Source organism: Pholcus phalangioides, unplaced genomic scaffold (assembly GCF_987345545.1).
Source record: "Pholcus phalangioides strain wild (caught in Gottingen) unplaced genomic scaffold, Ppha-v1.0 ptg000015l_1, whole genome shotgun sequence".
Classification (NCBI taxonomy): domain Eukaryota; kingdom Metazoa; phylum Arthropoda; class Arachnida; order Araneae; family Pholcidae; genus Pholcus; species Pholcus phalangioides.
The window spans coordinates 54,441,659-54,456,423 of record NW_028301608.1 but is presented as its reverse complement, the minus strand read 5'-3'; the positions used below and the strand labels follow the sequence as shown (position 1 = coordinate 54,456,423).

Below are 14,765 nucleotides of genomic sequence, written 5' to 3'. Positions count from 1 at the left end.
TTTTATTTATATCTAGTTATGCGACTGTTGCCGCCATCTGCTGTCATGGTATTAAACGATAAGTTTGTGCTATCTCAAAGTTTTACCAAAAGATGGCAGCACTATCTCTTCCATTGAAACCTATATATCGTTACTATGATTCGGATTTTTATGTCTTTATATTTAGGGTGACCAGACATCCCGTATTTTTAGAGATTGTCTCGGTTTTTTCTGTTTTTTAGCCTATCCCGACATTTTTTGCAAAAATGTCCCGGTTTTTTTTTACGTATTTGCAACAAAGCCAACTTGACTTTTTATTTTTGAAATTAATGATTGAAATTATCTTGTCAACTCACAAATTGCTGAACGATTTATTGCGACTATTTTGATTATTTACTATTTATTACGCATTTGTCATGGTTTTTGTTTTTTCAATTCACCGAAATTTGCGGTAGCACTTCGTTTCCCACGATTTCTTATTTTCTGTGAATTCAGCAATAATTGGCAATTTTGTGTACGTTTAGAATCATTTTTGGCGATAATTGGACATGTCCCGTAATTTTCCGTATTTGGAAATATCGAATATCCCATATTTTCCGTATTTGGAAATATCGAATATCCCATATTTTCACGAAAAAATATGATCAGTTTTTTCGAAATGCTCGAAATGAATCCAAGCAAGAAGATTTTGCGGCTCTGTCGCCTGATTTAGAGTTGGTTGCCAGCCATAACTGCACATATGAGATGTTTGAATTCGCTAAGTCGTGTTTGCAAGATATGAGGATGAGCTCAAACAAAACACACACACACACACACACAACAACAACACGGTGAGCGGTTATCCACAAGTTTCTACACGCACACCACGATTCAGGAGTTATTTTGAAACTCCTAATTTTCTCTCCTGGAAAATTCAATTGAAGTCTTATCTCACTATACTATTTTTCTAAAATTTATTCTTTATTTTTCAAAAAATTCTATCTATAACATCAAGTTTAATGTCAGCAGAAATGAACATGAAAATTCACTGGTCAACTTGGTGATCAATGGAGTACCAGAGCAACGTCACAACCAAAAAAGGGATTTTTATTGTTATTCATTTTTTTTTTTTTTTTTTTTTTTTTTTTGCGTTACGGCTTCGGCTGGTGTTTTTAATCTATTTCCTGGGTGACTACGGTTGCTAGAGTTTGATGTGAAAGTGATTTCTTAATTTCGGAATTTCGAATTTATAACAACTACGAGCGTAGTGAAATTTTGACGGAATCGAAAAAAAAAAATTGTCTAAAAAATTTTCTTAAAAAAAAATAGTTTTTTCTTTTATTTTTCTTCATAGGCCTATATATCTGAGCCTGCTCGTAATCCCATAATCAGCCTGGGTATGGGTGGGGGGGGCGTAACACTCTGATTCTGGTCTGGTTTTTATGGCTTAAAAATCTCAAAATTATGCAATCATTTATGACCTAAAAACAAAAATATGACCTGAAAATTTTCCGATTATTTCATCTCTCGTTTTTCAGTTATTGTTTCCTCATATTAATAAGTTAAGAAATAAACAAAAAATTTAACCTAAAATTTACCTAATTTTGAACAAGACTTGCCATAAAGCAGATAGTTTCTGCCATTTCATTTATTGTTCCTCAAGCTGAATTGCAATGATTCTCCGCGTTAAATTGGTTTTGTGCTGGAACGTTTAACATATTTAACAAAATACGATACAGTGTTACCATCGGAGGATTTGGGGTTCTTGGAGTTGATACTGCCGTCTGCATTCCTCATCTGCCGATGAGCGATGAGTAATGCTTGAATATTTGTACAGTTGTAGGCAGGGCTCCAACAAACTCAGTGCAGGAGGGCCCGTGCCCTAGGCAATGGATAAGAAAGGGCATCAAGTTTGATTTTTTGGTTTTTTTTCTAAATTATGAAAAAGGGGTGCCAAAATGGGTGTTTACCCGGGTGACAATGGTGTTTTATTGCGACGCTGGTTGTAGGATGTGTTGTGAGAACTGTTTAACGGAGAATCGATTCTCAAATTCACTCCTGAAGCAGGAAACCAACACGGCCTCACAGGTGGGATTCGAACCCAGGCCTTCATGATGCGAATCCCTCAAGATGCCAGCAGCACCAGCTACCATTGCTGGCACCACTACTACTACTAAATCACAAATGAACCTCGTCCATATTCCTCTGCGGAACTTCCAACGAATTGGTGTATGTTAGAATGTGCAGCTATGTGTTGTAAACCCAACGTGAAGTTTGTTTTTGTGTAATGCCTTTTATGTGTAGTATGTCATCTGTCATCAATTTTTCTAACTATGAGTGAAGTGTAATAATTGAATATTAAATACTATCAGTGCGGAAAATCATATCCCCCCCCCCCAAGTTCTTGAAAAAATTTTGCTACTTTTTACTCTAAACCAGAGACCTTCCACCTTTTTCCAGTCGCGAGCACTGCCTATAATCATCATAAAAAGAAAGAGCCCCCCTTACGCAAGTTTGACATACGAATGCATGAAATCAGGGTTTTTTCAGTCCTCGAATGCAATTAGTACTGGGTATTCAATTAGAACGTTAATCAAGTGTTCGCGAGCGCGAAATCGGACATGTCCATCGTGTAGTCTGGGTGGTTCAGAGAACACCAAGGTGCTCGCGAGCAACGGGTTGAAGATGCCTGCTCTAAACGTTGAACTCGCGACGAATGGAAGCATCTACCAAGCTTGAAGCAGTGTCAATTTTTAGGGATAAAAAAAAAAATGTTTACTTCTCAAAACATGATGCAAATACATGATTATAGAGATTTGGACTTTTACAATGACGGTGAGTGGTGGCAAAGCCAAGTCTGCTCCTCCTGACAAAAGTTCCCTGTATTCAAACATGCATTGACCGCGAAGATTTAGAATGTTCAAATGAAGATCTTTCGCGCGTTCTCGGGGTACATACAGTATATATAATGAAGAGTTTTCCTTCAGAAACATATACATATAGCAAAAGGATTCTCCCAGAACAAAGAAGTGCCCACAGAAACTGCAAAATTTTTGTTGCTTATTCCGAAAGAAAGAAAATGACAAGAACTCATTTTTATGGCATACTTCACTTACAATACGCACAGATTAAAATTTCCGCTGATAAACGACGAAACAAAAAAAAAGATGTATTTCTTGAAAATTTCTAAAATATGACCGATCGCTGGAAAATGCCCGAAATATAATTTGTCATAAAAGTCTGAGTCATATCCTTACGAACGTAAATGCCACGGATAATTCAAATTTATTCACTAGATATTCATCGAAATTTAATTGCTCATCCATTTATGAAAAGAGGTGTATTTCAATACTAATAAAAGATATTCCAATGAAAAACTATGATTCGGGCAGGTATGTTATTCAATACGATGGCCCCCTAAAAAGGTTAGCTGACAGGGCTCCAGCCCAAGGGGGGGGGGAGGCGAGATGATTCTCATCATTTTTTGTTTTCTTCGAACTATAAATTTACAAAAGATTGGCCCCGCAAAGATTTCAGCCTAGGCGCCATACTGCCAAGTTTGAGGATTGGGGCGTGTTCAATACATTTGTGGCATTTCTAGTCTATTTATTCATTGTATCCATTGTTAATGTGAAGGTAACATTTCCCGCTAGGTTGAGGACCCGGCTTCAGAACTTATACATGCATTGAATGGGACAGCCCAAGGGTGGCCTTTCCACTCAGCTAATATCTCTAGGGCCGTCTCAAGAGCATCATACCCCTCCCCCCCCCCAGGGGTCGGGATTTTTCAAAGTCCCTACCTAGATAGCTTGCCAACCAATGTCATTGCTTACTCTCAAAATTTTCTATCAGATCTCATCTTCATAAGGCTCTCTCTGCAGTTGAGGCGCTCTGGGCCGAGCACGAGTGAGTCCATACATTGAGAGGGCACTGAGTAGCTCTTCAGCCCTATTTTCTTAGGAGCAGGTGTTTTGCGCGTGAACCGACGCAACGTGATTTCGCCCGTGTTTCGAATTTACTACGTGAATCGCCTAGCGTGAGAGGCTGTTCACTCACTAAATAGAGAAGCAGGTATGACTGTTTTTCTTCAGAGCATAACCCGAGACAAGTGATTTTTTTTAGGCCCTAATTGGCAAATTCTCGAAAATTTTACCAGATCGCATTTTTGTGAGGCCCTCGGGCCGTGCTCTGTTGGGCCTATACGTTAAGACGGCACTGATCTCAGGAAGTACACAACGCGAGTCAAAAGCAATGGTATCGTCAGATCCAAATTGCAGCGATGCATTCAATGATATCACTCCAGTCTCAATATCTCTTCCCGGTCGGATACCAGTTCAGCTGCCCTGATTCGTAACGAATTTTTTTCCGCTATATCTCAAAACGTGCTTAACGCAAGCCAAAGCAATGGTATCATCAGATGCACATTGCAGAGTTGCATTCAATAATATTATTCCGGTTTTAATATCTTTTTCTGGGGGCACCAAGCGCCCACACCCTGATTCTTAAAATCTTTTTCCACTATATCTCGAACAGTTCACAATGAAAACAGACGACATTGGTATCGTATGTTAGCTATTCCAAAAGCAAACCCGATGATAACAACATAATTTAATTATGCCAGTACCTACCACGCCATTCAAGGCGCAAAAAAAAAATGTTTTCGCGTCAAAACTTGCGGCCGACTCGGCCTATCTATATTTTTTTATACATTTTCTTAATTTAAAAGACTGAAAAAATGATGTAATGTTAGCTACTAGCCAACGATAAAATTGGGACACTCTGTATACTGCACCGTCAAGTACCAAATAACGATTCTTTTTTCATTGAATAGAATGTAATTGCCTTTCCCCGAATCCCTTTTTCTTTTCTTTAACTATCAAGACTTTATCGCACCTGATCCTTTCCAAACTGCCCAATAACGAAACGTTTAAAATGACATCCAACTAGCCAACAGCACATTTCGATGAACTATTTATATTGCTATTACCTAGGTTTCGAATAGGATATAGAAAATGGACTCTTTTTCCTCTTTTTTACGTATAAAGCCTTAAAACTCCGTAGCTATATAGTTGACTATTTTCAATTCTATTCCTGGTTTCACCACACTAAGATTAGCGACGTGCTGTATAAAAATTTCAAAGCTAATCCTTCAAATAGTTTTATTTCCTAGAAAAAGTCTACGATACGCTGCAATTACACAGACAACTGAAATAAAGGTTTTATTACCGTTCCTTAGTCTTTAATGAACAATTACTTTCTACTTATGTGTACGTATTTAATAGTTCAATTCATAAAGGTATTAAAAATGTGTTTCGCTTACGAATTAGCTATATTAATCAGATTTATGAGTAAGTGATCTAATAAATAATTGTGAGCTAGATAATCGAAAATTATTCATTCGAGATATATTGTTGGTGAAAATAATACACATATTAATGATTCTCATTCATTCATCTTTATTTATTCATATTTATGATTCATATTTCTTTATATATTAATTTTTATTCAATATTTTTCATCATTCATTTTTTCACTTCTTTATTTTTATTTATTTTCATCCTTAAATTTTACTTACAAATTTTTACTTATTTTTATCTTTATCATTAATATTTTCGTATTCATCATTATTATTTTCATCACTTATCTATATTTCTTCATTTTTTACCATTTACCTTCACCTATTCTTTTTTATCATTCATCTTCATTAATGCACTGCTAAAAACAATTAAGGGAATGTAGTTCAATTTAATTTTATTCATCACATCATAAAACTTACATTGTCAAAACGAAGAAAATCCATCCAAGGGATCGTAGTATTTATTTAATTGTGATTTTTAAACATTTGATTGACGATGAAATGTTTACAAAGAACATTGTTAGGTATTCGCAAAAAATTGTGTCACAAGAGTTAACCGTCAACTGAATTTTATTAAATTTGAATAAATAATACATATCCACTAATGGTTATTTACAGTGTATTTATTGTAAATTCTTACTTGAAGTAACTGTGATGCGTGCAATAAATCAAATGTTTGAAAGTTCCTTAACCTTTCATCGGGCGCAATGTGTTTGATGGACACACATTCAAAAAGCATAATAAACACCTAATTAACAGCATTTATACAACTGCGAAGTGATGTTATTAGGGATGTCAAAAGAAGAAGAAACACAAAAAAAAAACATATATTTGATATAAAACTAGTGGAACAAATTTTAATGAAATTTATTAATTACTCACTCTCAAGGATGATGGTGCAATTCCCCACGGAGACAGCCCCACGGAGACAGTTTTCTTTATTGAATTCATTTCGCATCAGATCGCTGTTGAAAACTTCGTTATCTACGGGTTACCCAAGTAAAATCGATCATTATTTGCTTAAAATGCCAAATAGTCAGGAAAAACATTAAGAAATTATTATATGCTGTGATCACAAAATCACGCATGATCCTCTTTTTCTTCACGAATAAAGGAAAAAAAAATGTCTATTACTCATGTATACAGAGCACCATTTCATTGTCCTCGGATCATTATTGGGGATACGGAAGGGAACATGGGGAGCATTTCCCTCCCAGCGTCAAAGGTGGAGCCGACTGATCTAATGCATGTGCGTATACAGTATATGAACTGGCATCATCATCGTAATCGTACCCCCCCCCCCCCCGTCCGCCTTCCAGATTTCCAAGTCTATCTCCGCCTATGTCTCGAACATTATCTACATTTTTTTTCCTGTCTACTGAACCTTATTCGGTCCAGACAAAATCCGGTGTATTCTCCGAGGATGTGAAACGTATGGAGTCGCTAATGAAATTCACTTTGCTTGTATTCCATTTTGTCTGCCAAAAAAGAACACGAGAAGAACATTAAGTCTTCATGTCGGAGCTTAGTATATAAGTAATGGAATATAAAAGTATTCTATTTTACCTGTATCACCAGCATAGCTGTTTATATTCCTACAGGGAAGTATAAAATGTTCTTTCGAAGAATTTCTCCAATCGCTTAATTGAATATTCTTTAGGGAAACAAATAAGAAAAAAAGTGAAAATCGTTTGCAGGTGAGTTCTTGTCTTTCTCGTTTATAACGGGAAGTAAAAAGAGAAACTTGGAAAATTGAGAAGCGGTGTGGAAAGGAAAAGTTATTATCTCTTCTCAAAATACATTATGAAAAGAAAAATGTGGGTTTTTTTCTTCTTTTTTCGTTGTTTTCTTCGAGAAGAATTTTTCTCTCGAGATTCTTCAGGGTTCTGTTCTTTCTTCCAGAAGGATCCCTTTTTTTTGTTCTCCAACTTTCCACTTTCTGCAGTCTTTGCATGTCCTTACCTGTCTTGCTGTTCGTTGTCTCTCTCTTACCACCGATTCATACTCCCGGATTGTTCCTATGGCAACAGAACATTCCAGAAACCAATCTCGATTATCCTTCCAGAGTTTGGCGACATATTTTACAAACTTTTTTTTCCCTCTTGTTTAATGATGAAATATCATACCAACTGATTTTCTACCATTTTTTAATGACGACCAATGCACATATTCAATGAGATGAATCAAATTTTATGCTTTAGTTAAACTGTATGTATCGAGTCATACAATTTGAATTTCCTGTAAAACATATACCAGACCGCACTCAAATTTTTGCCCCTACGCTCCGACCAAATAGCCGATGGTGGGATTACAAACGGACCCCAAACAAACTTAAAAAGAGGACTTTTTTTGTAAGCGGTGTTTGCGTGAGAGTGTGTGTGTTGTGTGATCAAAAATATATAACTGATCTTTCATAAAATGTGAGAGAGGGATTTCCATTGTTAATGTCAATAACACAAAAATACAGGGTGGACGAAATACATTTTAAAAATCAATAACAAATAAACCAATTGGCGGAAAAAAAACGTGGTTCGTACTCATCATGGCCTAGGGATTTTTTTTTCTTATGAATTAAAAAGATCAAGTTTCACACACAGGTGATTCTGTCAAAAAAAATACTAAAAATAGCTCATAAAAGTCAATACAAACCAAGCATAAATCATGTCTATGGCAGTTAACGTTATATAAAAATACCATATCATCCCCCTTACCCTTATGGCAAAGACATGAATGTGCAAATGCTCACTATTTGGTTTATCAGCTGGTTGGATATGCTTATTTTGCTATTCATGTTTTTCCTTTTTGGAATATGTATTTTTTCTCTTGAAAAACATGTCAAAACTCATATCAGAATGTCATAAATGACATTCATAGATTAACGTGGGTAAAGTAAACATTATATCGTCATTTCCAAGTTTATGAAATTTGAACATTCGTTTCTGACATAATGAGGGGGTGATATTTCCACATAAGCACCTCTTTACCAGTTCAAATGTAGCTCGAAATGAACGGGGCGCTCTTACTGATATGTAATAGTTTTATGTAATTCAAATTTGTCATGAACATTAATTATGCCCTGTTTGCGTATCATTTCATGTGTTATGTTGAGTATTTCTTTTAACAGCGTCACCTGTGAGTGAAACTTTAATTTTTTTTTATTTATCAAAAAAACCAAAAAATCTAACTAACCAACACTTTGCTATTAAACAAGTAGGCCCATTCTAGCGCAAACCATACCTTTTTATGTGAACTGATTAATTAGACATTAATTATTAAAATGTGTCCAGGACTCCCGTCCATCCTGTATAGCAATAAATAATTGCATCATTAGTGAAAAATTAGTTATAAATGAAATTAAATAGAATTTCAATTGGGATTATATTAGCTGAAGAATAGAGAAGCAAAAGTATTTAAAGACTAATACATTAGTAATTATTAACCATTTTTGTAAAATTCGGATGTTTGATACGCATTATACCTAGGTATCAAAACATTGAATCTTTATTTCTGAAACAAAAGGTCACGGAGAAAAATTAATTGTAAAGTTTTTGTAATAAATATTGATATTCAAATGTATATCGAAAATTAACTTCATCTATATGCTATTGGGTATCAAATTCAGCAATAGTGATTTGAGAAATTTTATTCTAAAATAATATCAAATGAAATGAAATATCAATTGATGATGTAACTTTAAGATAACTTCAATTTTAGATAGCATAGTCTTCAACAGTTACACAAGGTCCATAGCAAACAGGAGGTTGGACATTTTACTGGCAAACTGTTGATCCTAAAGGTATGCTTCCAATTGAAAAAAGTTCCCAAATATGGTACACAGATATGTCATTCATGTTTCAAGGACTTGTATAGTTATTAAACTTAAAAAATGGACTTGTTATACAGTCTCCGTGTGCCCCAAAACCAAATTAAAACGTTGTTCCTCTGTCTCTCTTGATGTCAACAAAAGAAAAACAAATCCACGTTTCTAAGTACAATATTCACTGAGATATTCGAATTCGAGAAACGGAGAAAAATTGGGAAAAACAGCGTTAAATGGGGAAAATCCGTTTTGCCCGCATACACAGTTAACGCTGTTTTTTTTCCAAAATTTCCTCCATTTTTCGAATTCTAATATCTCAGTGAATGATGCACTTAGAAACGTGGGATTTTTTGTTGGCATTCGGAAGAGACAGGGAAACAACTTTCTGATAGTGTTTTTGTAGACATAGTTTGGTGTCTGTATAAAAAGCTAGTTTTTTATTTTTATAACTATACAACCCCTTGAAACATGAATGACATATCTGAGTACCACACGTTACTTGGAAACTTTTTCCAATTCCAATTGCCTTAGGATCAACGGCTTGCCAGTAAAATGCCATACCTACTGTTTTCTATGGACCCTGTATATATCAAGAATCTCAATCTTCTATTGTATACAGGGTAGTATGCCCTACCTTGGTCGAGTGCCTTGGTATACACTGTAGATACTGTATACAGGGTGTTTCCCTAAAAGTGCCCGATAGAAATAAATTCTACGGTTCATCGGAAATTCAAATATAATATGAAAAAATATCGGCAAATGGAGTAAATTTTTTCTGCAATAGTTGAACTCACGAAAAATTATCCCTGGGAAAATTACAAAGATTTAAATTTTTATCCGTGCCCCTAACAAAAAATCGTCATTTAAGGAAATTTTCTCTCTACTTTCTAAAAAACTGAAAAAATAGCCTCGTAAAAGCTGAATGCAAGTTTGCTAAGGTATTGGTGGCTTGATTTTTTTTTTTCCACCATTACAACTCAAGCACCAAAACAACTCGAAAAATTTCACGTCTTCCGAAAAACGCAAAAATCAGAGAAAAATCAAGAATTTCAACCACCAATATCTCTGCTGGCTTCGTTATACTTATTACGGAGTGAATTTCTTTCGGCCTGATAGAGAACGGCACAATTTTTACTAATCGTCAATTTTTTCTCTTGATTAACCGTAGAAAAGTCTCATGTTTTCTTTAAAAATCGATTTTGGGAGGTTTGATTATCACAGGAAATTTTTCCCCTCTTGGTTGATTACTTCTTATATTTTACTTGCATTTTGAAATGAACCGTAGATTTTTTTTATATATAGAAAACCTTGGCGAAAAAAGCTGCATATCAACAGAATACATATACTAACCTGTATATCATATAAAACACGCAGCAAAGTACAGTCGACGCTAGTTATAATGACCCTACGTTATAGCGACCATTCCAAATATTTTCATATAGAGAATAACCTGTATGTTTCCCCCTTTCGATATAACGACCTTCCAATATACGTCCATTTTCCAAGGGACGATGAGGATCGTTATAACGAGCGTCAACTGTATTATAGAAAAGCTAATTTTCATGATTGAAATTCATATTTAGTACATTAGATAAAATTATAATTCAATACAAAGCAGCACTAAAAGCAGGTAAAACGGTTTTCCTGCATTTAATCCTTTTCTCTTTACAACTTTCCTCCGTTTTTCAAATTAGAATATTTCAGTGAATATTGCACTTAGAAACGTGGAATTTTTTTATTTGGCATCAGGAGAGACAAAACAACAATTTTCCAATTGGGGTTTTGGGCACAAGGGAAAGAATCAGAATCTTTATTTAATTTGGTGGAGCCAATTTTAAAGGCGGAGGTATACAATCTCATTTCTTGCACACAAAATAAAATGAAATTAATTTTAAAAAAAATTAATAGGGAAAAAATAAATAAATTAGTGGGGCAGCATTGCGTGGGAAAAAACAACATACGCTTAAGCGGAAACCCACAACGAATTATTATGAAAAAATAATAGTAGTAATAATAATAAACCAATAAAAACCACTACATTTACATGAGACTTTGGCTATAAATTGGTTTTAATTTTCAGAGGGATCGGCATAGAGAAGACGATGTATCAAACAGTAGTTAAGAAAAAAATAGATATGTTTGATTTATGGAGTTATTAGCAGTCAGTACTTGTTTGAAATTGGAAATGCCATTCCTAAGCAAGTAATTATCCCGAAAATTTCTGGCACCAAGAGGTGGCACAAGGGAAAGGTATATATTTTTTATTTAAATGACTATATAACACCTTGCAACATGAATGACATATCTGAGTACTACACTTTATTTGGATACTTTTTCTAATTCGAAGTATGCCTCTAGGATCAACGGTTCACCAGTAAAATGTCATACGCCCTGTTGCCTATACACCCTGTATAATAAACTGTCCATAAAAAGTATGGTTGTCTTCTCCAATATAACTTGTTTCTATGGTACTCAGTTTCTTGAATCTCCAAATGTTCTATAGCAGTTGGAAAAGAAAATTTCTTGTTATTGCGAGTTAGTTTTCATAACTTGTAAAAAGTAACTTTTGAAATAATGCACTAAAATAGAAAAAAATTGAAGTTTAAAATTGTATTATATACATGATTAATAAATATTTCAATATTTGTATTCTTTTCATTTAAGGGGTTATTGCACGATATTGCCTTCCTCATGCTTTCCTGTGGGAAAAATCTCCTTCCTCTTTAAGGAACATTTAAAACTTTTCTATTCCCTATTAGGCACTTAATTTTTTTTTTCTCAAGTACCTACTATGGATAGTTTTATTCAATTTGGCACGAGCTTTTAGGATTTTAAATGATGGTTATTTTTTTCTCGAATTTTAACTTTAACAACATGCATCTGTTTCAAAAATCCCCAAAATTTACCCATATTTTGTGCCATAACAAATTTTAAAATGATTCTAATAAAAAAATCCTCGTATATAAAACCATAGTGTTGAAAGAAACACAAAGTTTCAAAGCATTTGAGCGACTGGTGTTCGAGAATATGTTAATTATCTAACAGAACTTAGTTCGCGGAAACAACATTTTAGTGGAAAACATTAGCATATATAATGCCTGCCAGCAGTTTATATTAAAATACTTTTAGTACAGGTAGAAAACAAACTCGAACACAGACGCAGAAAATTTCATAGTATTTGAAAATTGAAAAAATCCCCCGTAAGAGAAATCTTCATCAGAGTTGAACGACAAATACATTTATATCTCATCTCATATCATAACCATTTACCCTTTAGTAAAGAACTAGAAGCAGCCATATTATTTAAAAATAAATTTTTCTCGTTTACAAGTATTACAATTATTGACTGATATGAATATTTAATGAAAGTCTGAAACTTAATTGATAATTGGAATAAAAATGAATCAATTGATTCTATCGTTCTTGCTAGGAAACAAAACCCGCCATCTTTTTATTAGAGTAAATTTTAAGTGCTGCATTGATTTTCTAATTATTATGTTATAGTCAAACACTTATGCGTATCTATGGGTTGTACTCAAATGATGATTGTTCTTCAAAATATTACCTCCGATGGGAAAAAAAAATTGTTTAAAATAATCTTGATTTATCAGAAAATTTTTGTACTTTATAAAGAACATTGCGCAATAATTATTGTTTGATATGAAAGCGTTTTAATTTCGTGTTTTGGCGGAATTCCTCTTCGAAACTGGAGCCAAACATCGCCGGAGATTCCAATCGAATCCCAAAAGTCTATTAACCCCTCACAAGGAGGACTTCGGATGAGGCTTTCAAATTGTCGACGATTGAAAGCCAGCGGATACAATACCTCCCACTAAAAGCACTTAAGCAATATTCATACACCCTTTCGTGCGTATATACATATATATATTTATTTAAATTAAGCCGTAAATCCATCCGCCGCCATCATGTTGCTGGTTGCTGTAGGATTTGTCTTAATCCTCTTGATCGTATTTTTGATTGTCATCGTCGTTTACATGCAGACAAGTTGAGCAAAAAGAATCTTGGGAAAACTTTCTTCGTCAGATCAATTTGAACAAGTTTTCCCGGACCTGTTGGGAGAAATCTCGTATATGCGTGTTCCAGGGCCGTGACGCCGGGACTGTCATATTGAAGATGATTAATTTCTACTCGGCAAAGACTGAATCAGCAGCGTCTCTTTAAAAAATAATGTCTCTCACTGTCTTGCGTGTTTCAATGATGACACCTACTGGAGTTGGAGGTGGAGGTGCGTGGCTTCATCCGAACAAACAATTGAGGTATTATTCTTATATATTAATTATAAATAAAATAAATTAATTTTCATCAAACAACTAATTATACAAACAGCAAAAAAATTAATTTTCATGAAACAACAAAAAAGCGTTAATGTCGATGTCTTGGTTGAAAAATTAACTCTTACTTACTTAAAATTACTCTTACAAAATAAACAATATACGAGTTTGAAAAAAAATTAATAATTCATATTCTTGACCGTTGAAGTCTGAAATACAAACGGTAGTTAGGGGAGGTTCCATTAAATAAATGAAAATATACTTGAATGAATTACTTCTCACAATCATTTAACATTTTCAAAAAAAAATAACATAAAAATGATAACTAGAAGGAAATATGAAGAAAAACTATTTCGGGAAAGTTTTTTATTAAATTAAAATTATTAATTATATGAAATAATTAATCATTTCGAGATGAAAATTCAGAATTTTTTTATTGAGTTTTTAACGTATATAGAGGTGAGTTTAAAAATTAGGTACAGCTATCAAAACTAAAAATTCCACTGATTAATTAGAAATGAAAAGTACCGAAAAAAGAGACAATAATAAATAATGGGTTAAGAACAATTGAGATATTATTTTTCCGTTAATTTTTTTTCCGAAACACCAAATTAAAGCGTTTATACTAGTGCCTTGATTGAAACCAAGCAGTATACGAGCCTGAAAAAAATGTGATGATTCATATTATTGTAGTTTTAAATTTATAAACGACAGTTAAGTTCAATTAAATGTAAAAATTCTTATTTGAATTATTTCCCACATTTAATTTCATTCATTTATGTCAAAATTCGAGATGAAATGGTTCAAATGAATATATTTATTTGAGATCAGTTCAAAATGATGAAAAGCGTCAAGGGTTTCGATAATTTCTATTAATCAAAATAAGAAAGAAAAATACACTTATTTTCACCTAAATCATTTTTGAATTCATTAAGATTTTTTTTATAATAAAAATTGACGCTTGAAGGCATTGAAATATTAACAAAAATTTTTTAATATGCTTCTCTTTAGATTTGTGTTCTTAAGGAAATTAAAATTAATTCAATCAATAAATACACAAACTTTTAAGTCTCTTTCTGAGACTCATACTTAATTCTTCATTAGATATTCTTTTTTCAACAAAATTTTTATAAACTCCGATATAAGTTTTAATGATTTCTATTATGTGTATACGTGTAAACTAAAAAGTAACGATACCTCAGGGATGAATACAGATTTTCATAAACTGAGAAAATTAATCGTGATGAAATGCGTATTTTGCCAGTAATCAAACTTCAGATCAGGAATCTATTAAAAAAGTAGATGTGATTGCAATTTGCATTTATAACTTTAATTGTGT

General features: G+C 33.6%; 1 protein-coding gene across 3 annotated transcripts in view; it reads left to right on the top strand.

The window, feature by feature from the left end:
* Positions 1-14,765, top strand: part of LOC149076245 (cubilin-like) — a 337,914-nt gene that overhangs the window by 267,062 nt on the left and 56,087 nt on the right. The window contains exon 1 of one of the 3 annotated variants that reach the window (XM_089243818.1): positions 12,936-13,411. The exons of the other annotated variants lie outside the window; for them this stretch is intronic. The gene's annotated coding sequence lies outside the window, so the exon portion shown is untranslated. Of the gene's footprint in view, positions 1-12,935; positions 13,412-14,765 lie in introns of those variants that run through there. 3 annotated transcript variants of the gene reach the window in all.